Here is a 12,314-nt window from a genome sequence, read left to right as displayed (position 1 = left end):
CCTCAAAGTGACTGGTCTGTGATCTCCAAAAGTGCCAGGGTCAAGAAGGTCAAGGGCAGGCTGGGGAAGGATTCTAGTCTACAGAAGACTAGAGCCACATGACAACTGGGTTGACCATGTGCTTCTAGATTGGCTCCTTTTACTATAAAGTATTTTGAAGGAATTATACTTTATATATATTAATACATATATCAAATATACTTTAGGCATCTTACAGTTTTGTCAGTCATATCTCGATAAAGCTGAAAAAAAGGGAAATCATTAGAATTGGCAAAACTCTAAGGGTCCTGGGTGAAGGATATATGGGAGTTTTTGGTACTAATCTTACAATTTTTTCAAAGTTTGGGATTATTTCAAACAAAAAAGTTAAGAAAAAAGGTGGTGGGGGTAAGAATTGAGCTCTTCTGTTTCTTTTTTCCAGACTGATTTGCTCCCCAGTCCCTTCATCATCTGTTCGTCCCCAACCCACCCCCAGAGATCCACAGGATGGGCCAGGGGACTGTTGACACTGGTGACAGAGAGAGAGAACAGGCAGAGAGAGACTAGCCTTTTGGAAAGACAGAGGATGGAGACATGACGTGGAAGATTATTCAAGGTTTTTTTGTACAGATCTCTTTGTGATGTTTCAGTGGTTGCAGCAGACACATGGACTTTTAAAGTTTTGGAGGAGAGATTTTTTTTTGCCTGTGCCCTGAGACTTGCCCATAGGATCTCAGTTCTCCGACAAGACCAGAGATTGAACCTGGGTCAAGTCAGTGAAAGTCCGGAACTCTAACCACTGGGCTGCTAGAGAAGTCCCTGGAGGAGAGATTTAACTTTAAAAAAAAAAAAGAAAAATAGGACTTCTTTGTTGATCTTTGGTGATCCAGTGGTTATGCCTCTGAGTTTCCACTGCAGAAAGATGGGTTCAATCCCTGGTCAGGAAACTAAGATTCCACATTCCTTGTGGCAAGCCAATAAAAAGAAAAGAAAAATAACTGATTTTTTTTCTAGAAAGAAAGTGGGGTGATATTTATGGAAATAAAGGTGGTTTTCATTAAGTATTCATATCACAATTTCTTTGGGATATTTTTAGTAACGATGCAGTTTTGCCACAAGGACATTTACTAAAATGAATCAGTAGCTTGAATTGGATGGGAGCCTGTCCAAAGCTGGAGGTTACCCACATGGCCTTAAAATGAATATCTCTGATGATTCTACACTAATAAAGTGTGCTATATACTTTTAGCTCTGTAATATCCTGACATTACTCCCTGCAACCTCCCACCAATCACAGTCATTGCCAGCTTGCATTTGGATTAGAAAACTATTAGATATAGTTCATCTCCATAGTTCCTAATTATTGTCCTTGCCTCCAAACTTGACTCATCATCTCCCTGCATCTGTTTTCCACTCTACAGGGAGTAATCTTTCTGAAGATTACTTTGGAGGGTGCAACTCACACTCCTAACATGACCACGTTTTCCTCTCCAGCTTCTTCTCAACAGAGAACACCCAGGACCCCACACTTGAACTATCCTGATGTGCTTTCTGGTCCCCGAGAGAGCTCTTTTCTCTGTCTGGAACACATCCCTTGCTTTGCACAAAGCCCAGAGTTAACTCTTATTCATCTTCTGTTTCTCAGATAAGGCTTCCTCCAGGAAGATGGTCCTGACCATCACCACATATCCCCAGTTTCCCGCCACCTGGAATAGAGGTGCTTCCTGTGTATACCTCATGCCTGCACTATTCTTGTTCTTGCAAGGATTACTTTATACTTGCCTGCTTACTTTCTTTATCTTCCCAGAAAACATTAATCTTAAAGAAAACACATTTCATTCTGTCTTGGTTAAAGTTCTAAGGTTGGTGCTGGGTTCAAATTTGGTGAGTTCACATGTTGGGTTCACATGTTGGATGAGTGAATGGATACTGGCTTCATGCAAAAAATATAGATAATCCATTTTGTAATCCAGTTCTTGAATGTCCACCTAAAAATACAGTATAAACATGAAAAGTTGTAACACAAAGGATAGCACAGAGATTTAAAGATTAGTGTGGAAACCAGACTTTCTGGGCCTACCTGTGACCTTGATCAAGTTACTTAATTTTGTTCCTGCTTCTCCATCTATAAAATGGGGCTAATGATAGAATTTACCAAATAGAGTTATAAGAATTAATTGGATCAATACATGTGAAATGCTTAAAATAATGCTAGTAAAATAGTGTGATGAAGGCTGGGTTGTTATTGTCACGAAGTAATAGTAGCAGCAGCTTTTTATCATAAAGAAATGATTGTAATCGGAGAGAAGTCCCAAACACAGCTGCCTTCACAACATAATTCTATGTTCATCTCTCAACTCCAAGTTATCTACTTGTGATTTTCACCTACTTTTTTTTTTTTGCCATACTACTCGACTTGTGGAATCTTCATTTCCCAGCCAAGGATTGAACCCCTTGGCCCTCAGCAGTAAAACTGCCAAGTCCTAAGCACTGGACCACAGGGAATTCCCAATTTTCACCTACTTTTAATAAATTTGTCTGCTGGATGTAGCCTCACTTGGAGGAAAGATTCATCTCTGTCTTATTTCTTCTCAGCTGTACTTTTTCTGACTGTTTTAGGATATTTTAAGTTTAGATTCAGTTCTGCATTTTTTGCTTGTACATGCCAAAAATTGAAAAAAAATGGTGGAAAGGGAATTCCTCACATCTCAATTCTGAATAAATTTCACTATCTTGAATGTGTTTCATTTTGGAAATCAGTTTTAAGTTCAGTTCAGTTCAGTCACTGAGTCGTGTCCAACTCATTGCGACCCCATGAATCACAGCATACCAAGCCTCCCTGTCCATCACCAACTCCCGGAGTTCACAAAAACTCATATCAATCAAGTCGGTGATGCCATCCAGCCATCTCATCCTCTGTCGTCCCCTTCTCCTCTTGCCCCCAATCCCTCCCAGCATCAGAGTCTTTTCCAATGAGTCAACTCTTTGCATGAGGTGGCCAAAGTATTGGAGTTTCAGCTTTAGCATCAGTCCTTCCAATGAAAACCCAGGACTGATCTCCTTTAGAACCGACTGGTTGGATCTCCTTGCAGTTCAAGGGACTCTCAACAGTCTTCTCCAACACCACAGTTCAAAAGCATCAATTCTTCGGCGCTCAGCTTTCTTCACAGTCCAACTCTCACATCCATACATGACCACTGGAAAAACCATAGCCTTGACTAGATGGACCTTTGTTGGCAAAGTAATGTCTCTGCTTTTCAATATGCTATCTAGGTTGGTCATAATTTTCCTTCCAAGGAGTAAGTGTCTTTTAAATTCATGGCTGCAATCACCATCTGCAGTGATTTTGGAGCCCAGAAAAATAAAGTCTGGCACTGTTTCCACTGTTTCCCCATCTATTTTCTATGAAGTGATGGGACCAGATGCCATGATCTTCGTTTTCTGAATGTTGAGCTTTAAACCAACTTTTTCACTCTCCTCTTTCAACTAAATAGGCTCTTTAGTTCCTCTTCACTTTCTGCCATAAGGGTGGTGTCATCTGCATATCTGAGGTTATTGATATTTCTCCCGGCAATCTTGATTCCAGCTTGTGTTTCTTCCAGTCCAGCGTTTCTCATGATGTACTCTGCATAGAAGTTAAATAAGCAGGGTAACAATATACAGCCGTGACATACTCCTTTTCCTATTTGGAACCAGTCTATTGTTCCATGTCCAGTTCTAACTGTTGCTTCCTGACCTGCATACAGATTTCTCAAGAGGCAGGTCAGGTGGTCTGGTATTCCTATCTCTTTCAGAATTGTCCACAGTTTATTGTGATCCAGAGAGTCAAAGGCTTTGGCATAGTCAATAAAGCAGAGATAGATGTTTTTCTGGAACTCTCTTGCTTTTTCCATGATCCAGAGGATGTTCGCAATTTGATCTCTGGTTCCTCTGCCTTTTCTAAAACCAGCTTGAACACCTGGAAGTTCATGGTTCACATATTGCTGAAGCCTGGCTTGGAGAATTTTGAGCATGACTTTACTAGTGTGTGAAATGAGTGCAATTGTGTGGTACTTTGAGCATTCTTTGGCATTGCCTTTTTTTGGGATTGGAATGAAAACTGACCTTTTCCAGTCCTGTGGCCACTGCTGAGTCTTCCAAATTTGCTGGCATACTGAGTGCAGCACTTTCACAGCATCATCTTTCAGGATTTGAAATAGCTCAACTGGAATTCCATCACCTCCACTAGCTTTGTTCATAGTGATGCTTTCTAAGGCCCACCTGACTTCACATTCCAGGATGTCTGGCTCTAGGTGAGTGATCACACCATAGTGATTATCTGGGTCATGAAGATCTTTTCTGTACAGTTCTTCTCTGTATTCTTGCCACCTCTTCTTAATATCTTCTGCTTCTGAATAGAGATCATTCTGTCGTTTTTGAGATTGCATCCAAGTACTGTATTTCGGACTCTTTTGCTGACCATGATGGCTACTCCATTTCTTCTAAGGGATTCCTGCCCATAGTAGTAGATATAATGGTAATCTGAGTTTCGTGACATTGTCCAGGAGACAGGGATCAAGACCATCCCCATGGAAAAGAAATGCAAAAAAGCAAAATGGCTGTCTAGGGAGGCCTTACAAATAGCTGTGAAAAAAAGAGAAGTGAAAAGCAAAGGAGAAAAGGAAAGATATAAGCATCTGAATGCAGAGTTCCATAGAACAGCAAGGAGAGATAAGAAAGCCTTCCTCAGCGATCAATGCAAAGAAATCTAGGAAAACAACAGAATGGGAAAGACTAGAGATCTCTTCAAGAAAATTAGAGATACAAAGGAAACATTTCATGAAAAGATGGGCTCGATAAAGGACAGAAATTGTACGAACCTAACAGAAGCAGAAGATATTAAGAAGAGGTGGCAAGAATACACAGAAGACTAGACAAAAAAGATCTTCATGACCCAGATAATCACGATGGTGTGATCACTCACCTAGAGCCAGACATTCTGGAATGTGAAGTCAAGTGGGCCTTAGAAAGCATCACTATGCACAAAGCTAGTGGAGGTGATGGAATTCCAGTTGAGCTATTTCAAATCCTGAAAGATGATGCTGTGAAAGTGCTGCACTCAGTATGCCAGCAAATTTGGAAGACTCAGCAGTGGCCACAGGACTGGAAAAGGTCAGTTTTCATTCCAATCCCCAAAAAAGGCAATGCCAAAGAATGCTCAAAGTACCACACAATTGCACTCATCTCACATGCTAGTAAAGTAATGCTCAAAATTCTCCAAGCCAGGCTTCAGCAATATGTGAACCGTGAACTTCCTGATGTTCAAGCTGGTTTTAGAAAAGGCAGAGGAACCAGAGATCAAATTGCCAACATCCTCTGGATCATGGAAAAAGCAAGAGAGTTCCAGAAAAACATCTATTTCTGCTTTATTGACTATGCCAAAGCCTTTGACTGTCTGGATCACAATAAACTGTGGACAATTCTGAAAGAGATGGGAATACCAGACCATCTGACCTGCCTCTTGAGAAATCTGTATGCAGGTCAGGAAGCAACAGTTAGAACTGGACATGGAACAACAAACTGGTTCCAAATAGGAAAAGGAGTATGTCACGGCTGTATATTGTCACCCTGCTTATTTAACTTCTATGCAGAGTACATCATGAGAAACGCTGGACTGGAAGAAACACAAGCTGGAATCAAGATTGCCGGGAGAAATATCAATAATCTCAGATATGCAGATGACACCACCCTTATGGCAGAAAGTGAAGAGGAACTAAAAAGCCTCTTGAGGAAAGTGAAAGTGGAGAGTGAAAAAGTTGGTTTAAAGCTCAACATTCAGAAAACGAAGATCATGGCATCTGGTCCCATCACTTCATGGGAAATAGATGGGGAAACAGTGGAAACAGTGTCAGACTTTATTTTTTGGGTCTCCAAAATCACTGCAGATGGTGACTGCAGTCATGAAATTAAAAGACGCTTACTCCTTGGAAGGAAAGTTATGACCAACCTAGATAGCATATTGAAAAGCAGAGACATTACTTTGCCAACAAAGGTCCGTCTAGTCAAGGCTATGGTTTTTCCTGTGGTCACGTATGGATGTGAGAGTTGGACTGTGAAGAAGGCTGAGTGCCGAAGAATTGATGCTTTTGAACTGTGGTGTTGGAGAAGACTGTTGAGAGTCCCTTGGACTGCAAGGAGATCCAACCAGTCCATTTTGAAGGAGATCAGCCCTGGGATTTCTTTGGAGGGAATGATGCTGAAGCTGAAACTCCAATACTTTGGCCACCTCATGTGAAGAGTTGACTCATTGGAAAAGACTCTGATGCTGGGAGGGATTGGGGGCAAGAGGAGAAGGGGACGACAGAGGATGAGATGGCTGGATGGCATCACTGACTCAATGGACGTGAGTCTGAGTGAACTCCGGGAGTTGGTGATGGACAGGGAGGCCTAGTGTGCTCTGATTCATGGGGTCGCAAAGAGTCGGACACGACTGAGTGACTGAACTGAACTGAGTAACATTCACCCATTCCAGTCCATTTTAGTTCGCTGATTCCTAGAATGTCGACATTCACTCTTGCCATCTCCTATTTGACCATTTCCAATTTGCCTTGATTCATGGACCTGACATTCCAGGTTCCTATGCAATATTGCTCTTTACAGCATCGGACCTTGCTTCTATCACCAGTCACATCCACAGCTGGGTATTGTTTTTGCTTTGGCTCCATCCCTTCATTCTTTCTGGAGTTATTTTCCACTGATCTCCAGTAGCATATTGGGCACCTACTGACCTGGAGAGTTCCTCTTTCAGTATCCTATCATTTTGCCTTTTCATACTGTTCATGGGGTTCTCAAGGCAAGAGTACTGAAGTGGTTTGCCATTCCCTTCTCCAGTGGACCACATTCTGTCAGACCTCTCCACCATGACCCGCCCATCTTGGGTGGACCCACACGGCATGGGTTAGTTTCATTGAGTTAGACAAGGCTGTGGTCCGTGTGATCAGACTGACTAGTTTTCTGTGATTATAGCTTCAGTGTGTCTGCCCTCTGACGCCCTCTCGCAATACCTACCGTCTTACTTGGGTTTCTCTTACCTTTACGTGGGGTATCTCTTCACGGCCGCTCAAGCAAAGCACAACTGATGCTCCTTACCTTGGACTAGGGGTATCTCCTCATGGCCGCCCCTCCTGACCTTGAACATGGAGTAGCTTCTCTTGGCCCCACTGTGCCCGTGCAGCCTCTGCTCCTTGGATGTAGCGTAGCCCCTCCCGGCAGCCGCCCCTGACCTCGGACGGGTGGTAGCTCCTCTTGGCCACTCCTGTGCCTACATACCTTGGCACTCTCGGTCGCTGCCCCTGAACTTGGGCGAGGGGTAGCTCCTCTCAGCCACGCTTCTGTGTGGTCCGTTGCAGCCGGTGCACTTCTGTGTAAATTTTAAGTTCAGTTCAGTCTCTCAGTTGTGTCCGACTCTTTGAGACCCCATGAATCACAGCACGCCAGGCCTCCCTCTCCATCACCAACTCCCAGAGTTCACCCAGACTCACGTCCATTGAGTCAGTGATGCCATCCAGCCATCTCATCCTCTGTCGTCCCCTTCTCCTCTTGCCCCCAATCCCTCCCAGCATCAGAGTCTTTTCCAATGAGTCAACTCTTCACATGAGGTGGCCAAAGTACTGGAGTTTCGGCTTTAGCATCATTCCTTCCAAAGAAATTCCAGGGCTGATCTCCTTCAGAATGGACTGGTTGGATCTCCTTGCAGTCCAAGGGACTCTCAACAGTCTTCTCCAACACCACAGTTCAAAAGCATCAATTCTTCAGCACTCAGCTTTCTTCACAGTCCAACTCTCACATCCATACATGACCACTGGAAAAACCATAGCCCTGACTAGACGGACCTTTGTTGGCAAAGTAATGTCTCTGCTTTTCAATATGCTATCTAGGTTGGTCATAACTTTCCTTCCAAGGAGTAAGCGTCTTTTAATTTCATGGCTTCAGTCACCATCTGCAGTGATTTTGGAGACCCAAAAAATAAAGTCTGACACTGTTTCCACTGTTTCCCCATCTATTTCCCATGAAGTGATGGGACCAGATGTCAAGTTACACAGATGTAAATAATGCATACATTTAATGTACAGAAACTATGGTCTTTTTTCTGGTGTAGTCAAGGATTTGATCTTTTTTCCTAACTCTTAACACTTACTGACTAGTCTACTCGCTCTCATCCTGTTGTACTACCTCGTAACTTCTGGTGCCGAAGCCTTTTTCACGACTTTACCATTTTGGAGTACGTCGTTATTACATTTCCTATGCTCATACATCTACATTCAACTTTTCTGCTTTGTACAGTATTCGAGACTTTTCATATTTTTCTCATCTTGGTGTCCCCAACATTATTCACTCTGTGAAGCCCACACAGTATCCTATCTTATAACCTTGTCATTTATCTGAGAAGGCAATAATTAATAGACCCTTAAAGGCAATAATCAAATAGACCTTTGAATCAGCAGTGCTTGCTAAGTCACTTCAGTTGTATCTGACTCTTTGCAGCCCTTTGCGACCATATGGACTATAGCCGGCCAGGCTCCTCTGTCCATGAGATTCTCCAGGCAAGAATACTGGAGTGGGTTGTCATGCCCTTCTCCACGGGATCTTCCTGACCCAGGGATCAAACCAGAGTCTCTTGTGTCTCCTGTGTTGGTAGGCAGGTTCTTTACCACTAGCACCACTTTGATGCAAACTAAATGCCAAATGTCCTGAAGCAGTGTAAAACTGGATTCTGTGAGGTCCTGAGGAAGGCCAAGAGGTCAAGGATGGAAGGTTCAAGGAGTGCCTTGGGGTATAGGAAGGCGCACTGACCTAAGTGTGCTTGGTGAGATAGAGTTGCTGGAGCTCTGGGTGCCTGGAAGGATCGCATGAGCAGAGGGCCCTTCGAGACTGAGGAGTGGCTGGAGAAGGACAAGAGGGTTTGTCAGGGGCCTGCTTTGACTGCTCTTCTCAGGTTTGCAGTGTCTGCTCCGACATGGTACACATTATCCCTTTAAGTGGGTATTAAATTTAGAATCCATCCTGGCCTCCTCACAGGGAGACTGCTGCCCCTGGAATCTTATTCTGGGAATGTTTTGTGCTTGGTATTTGCCTCTGCAAAAATAGGTGATATTTGCATCTTGAAGATGACTGACCTGAGCACAGTCGCTTCTGGTTTATATTTTCTGTTTCTGTTTCCTTTATTGTACATGGTGGGGATTTTAGGCGGCAAGAAAAAGAAATGGGGTTAGAGTGAGTAGGGGAAGAGACTTGACAACCACTTACCTATAAAGACTCTGTAGGCAGAGGGGCCAAGCTGAGGACTGGGGACTCCAGAACCCTACCACCTGTGTGCTTTCTAAAGGGCAAAGTCATTTAACCATTCTCATTTTCTAACTTGGTGAAAATTCTCATTAGTTACCCAAGGATGCAGCAAGGAACTCCTAATCAAAAACAACCATAAATCTAAGCCATAATGAAGTGGGTTTAGCACTCAATCTGGCCTTGCACAGATGAGTTGGCAATAAGGCAAAGGACGCAGGCAGCCCCTGCTGGAAGTCACACAGGGAGATGAATGTGTCTGCTGTGAAAGGCAGAATGGCGTGGGTGGTAGTGGTTGAGGAGTGGGGTGGGGGTGGAGTGGGGAAGGAATTTGCATCTCATGGCTTAATCAGATCTGAAAGCTAACATCCTGTTTTTCTGTAGGTTGGGCACATCAGTAGCTGAAAGCCTCTCTGACCACGACCAGGCTCAGGAAGTAAGTGTCAACAGCCTTGCAGATGGGAACCCAGCTCTGAATAACGGTTCCTGCAAAGGCGTTCTGCCTCGGTTCTGGCCAGGCCCCTGCACTCCCTCTACCCCAATTCTAGAACTCCAGACCTCACCCCTCCTCCCCAGAGACTTATCAACAGGAAGTTAAGTCAGCTGGAACACTCTGTTCCCTTGATAATTTTGTTTTAATTCTGCAGCTGTGTTTAAGTCTTCTAGAATTCTCTCTCTGGTTCTGTGTCTTGGTTCTGTTTGTTTGCCTGATGCTTTTTCTCTCACATCCATGTAACCATATTATGGTTACCATTAGGCTGGTAGACCAGAAAGAGAAGTAGGGTTGGTGAGAAGGAAATGGGGAGAGAGTGAAAGAAAGCACTTTAGGGACTGTAATACTAGCTGTTGATGAGCTAAGGAAGGTGACCAATTGCTCAGGAATCATTACTGAGGGGAAGCTGTAAATTCTGAGGAGGAATTCCTAAATCATGAATAATATGCACTGCCGGAGCCATTCCTTCTCATTGCTTCAGGGTGCTTATCTCTACTTCATATCAGAGTGAAGTGTGGGCATGTCTTCTCAATATTCCACAGTGCCTACTCAGCAGATGGCTTACCCACACTTATTTTCTCTTAGGAAGCGGTTGGTAAATAAACAAATGAAACTTCTCTCCTTCCTTTTATCCCAAGTTAGCTTAAAAAACCAAGACACAGAGTTCCCTGGTGGTCCAGTGGTTGGGAATCCTCCAGCAAACGCAGGCTATGTGGGTTTGATCCCTGGTCTGGGAAGATTCCACATGCCACCAGGCAACTAAGTCTGTCTGCCACAACTACTGTAGTCTTGGCCTCTAGAACCTGTGTACAACAAAAGTAGCCCCTACTCACCACAACCAGAGAAAGCCCGTGCACAGCAGTGAAGTCCTCAGTTCAGTTCAGTCACTCAGTCGTGTCCGACTCTTTGCGACCTCATGAATTGCAGCACACCAGGCCTCCCTGTTCATCACCAACTCCCGGAGTTCACTCAGACTCACGTCCATTGAGTCAGTGATGCCATCCAGCCATCTCATCCTCTGTCATCCCCTTCTCTTCCTGCCCCCAATCCCTCCCAGCATCAGAGTCTTTTCCAATGAGTCAACTCTTCACATGAGGTGGCCAAAGTACTGGAGTTTCAGCTGATCTCCTTCAGAATGGACTGGTTGGATATCTTGCAGTCCAAGGGACTCTCAACAGTCTTCTCCAACACCACAGTTCAAAAGCATCAATTCTTCGGCACTCAGCTTTCTTCACAGTCCAACTCTCACATCCATACATGACCACTGGAAAAACCATAGATAGCCTTGACTAGACGGACCTTTGTTGGCAAAGTAATGTCTCTGCTTTTGAATATGCTATCTAGGTTGGTGGTAACTTTCCTTAGTCACCATCTGCAGTGATTTTGGAGCCCCAAAAAATAACGTCTGACACTGTTTCCACTGTTTCCCCCTCTATTTCCCATGAAGTAAGGGGACCAGATGCCATGATCTTCATTTTCTGAATGTTGAGTTTTAAGCCAACTTTTTCACTCTCCTCTTTCACTGTCATCAAGAGGCTTTTTAGTTCCTCTTCACTTTCTGCTATAAGGGTGGTGTCATCTGCATATCTGAGGTTATTGATATTTCTCCCAGCAATCTTGAGACCAGCTTGTGCTTCTTCCAGCCCAGCGTTTCTCATGATGTACTCTGCATAGAAGTTAAATAAGCAGGGTGACAATATACAGCCTTGACGTACTCCTTTTCCTATTTGGAACCAGTTTGTTGTTCCATGTCCAGTTCTAACTGTTGCTTCCTGACCTGCATATAGGTTTCTCACGAGGCAGGTCAGGTGTTCTGGTATTCCCATCTCTTTCAGAATTGTCCACAGTTTACTGTGATCCACACAGTCAAAGGCTTTGGCATAGTCAATAAAGCAGAAATAGATGTTTTTCTGGAACTGTCTTGCTTTTTCCATGATCCAGCGGATGTTGGCAATTTGATCTCTGGTTCCTCTGCCTTTTCTAAAACCAGCTTGAACACCTGGAAGTTCATGGTTCACATATTGCTGAAGCCTGGCTTGGAGAATTTTGAGCATTACTTTACTAGCGTGTGTCTAGAAAATCCATATATAGATCTTCTTTTGCTAGTTGGTAATTATTTACAGTGAGCTATCATTTCAAATGCTTGCTAGTGTCTACCCAAATTTCATATTTCAGAATTAGTCCAGGAATTCTGTATTTTAAGAAATGAACTATATGAAGCCTGCAATGAACATGATACTCAATAATAAAAAACATGAAACTTTCTAAGATCAGAAACTAGGCCATTTTGCCCACTTTTGCCACTTGTATTCTACATAGAGTACTAGAAGTTCTTGCCAGAACAATTAGGCAAGAAAAAGAAATAAAAGGAATCCAAATTGGAAAGGAAGAAGTAAAACTATCTTTGTTTGCAGATAATATGATCTTATATGTAGAAAACCCTAAAAATCCCCCCAGAACCTATTAGAACTAATAAACAAATTCAGCAAAGTTTCAAGATACAAAATCAACACACAAAAAT

General features: G+C 43.3%; 1 long non-coding RNA gene across 2 annotated transcripts; it reads right to left on the bottom strand.

The window, feature by feature from the left end:
* Positions 1-1,768: 1,768 nt before the first annotated feature.
* LOC138985646 (uncharacterized) lies at positions 1,769-10,788 on the bottom strand. 2 transcript variants are annotated; one of them, XR_011462694.1, is made up of 3 exons: positions 10,627-10,788; positions 7,108-7,378; positions 1,769-1,967 (listed from the first exon to the last, which is right to left on the bottom strand). It is a non-coding gene; the product is annotated as an uncharacterized lncRNA (long non-coding RNA). The 2 variants fall into 2 exon arrangements; XR_011462693.1 differs by having other exon boundaries at positions 7,288-7,378.
* Positions 10,789-12,314: the final 1,526 nt, after the last annotated feature.

This window comes from Bos mutus, chromosome 3, assembly GCF_027580195.1.
Source record: "Bos mutus isolate GX-2022 chromosome 3, NWIPB_WYAK_1.1, whole genome shotgun sequence".
In the NCBI taxonomy this organism is placed as follows: Eukaryota; Metazoa; Chordata; class Mammalia; order Artiodactyla; family Bovidae; genus Bos; species Bos mutus.
The sequence above is the reverse complement of the archived record's forward strand: the minus strand, read 5'-3'. Positions and strand labels throughout refer to the sequence as shown.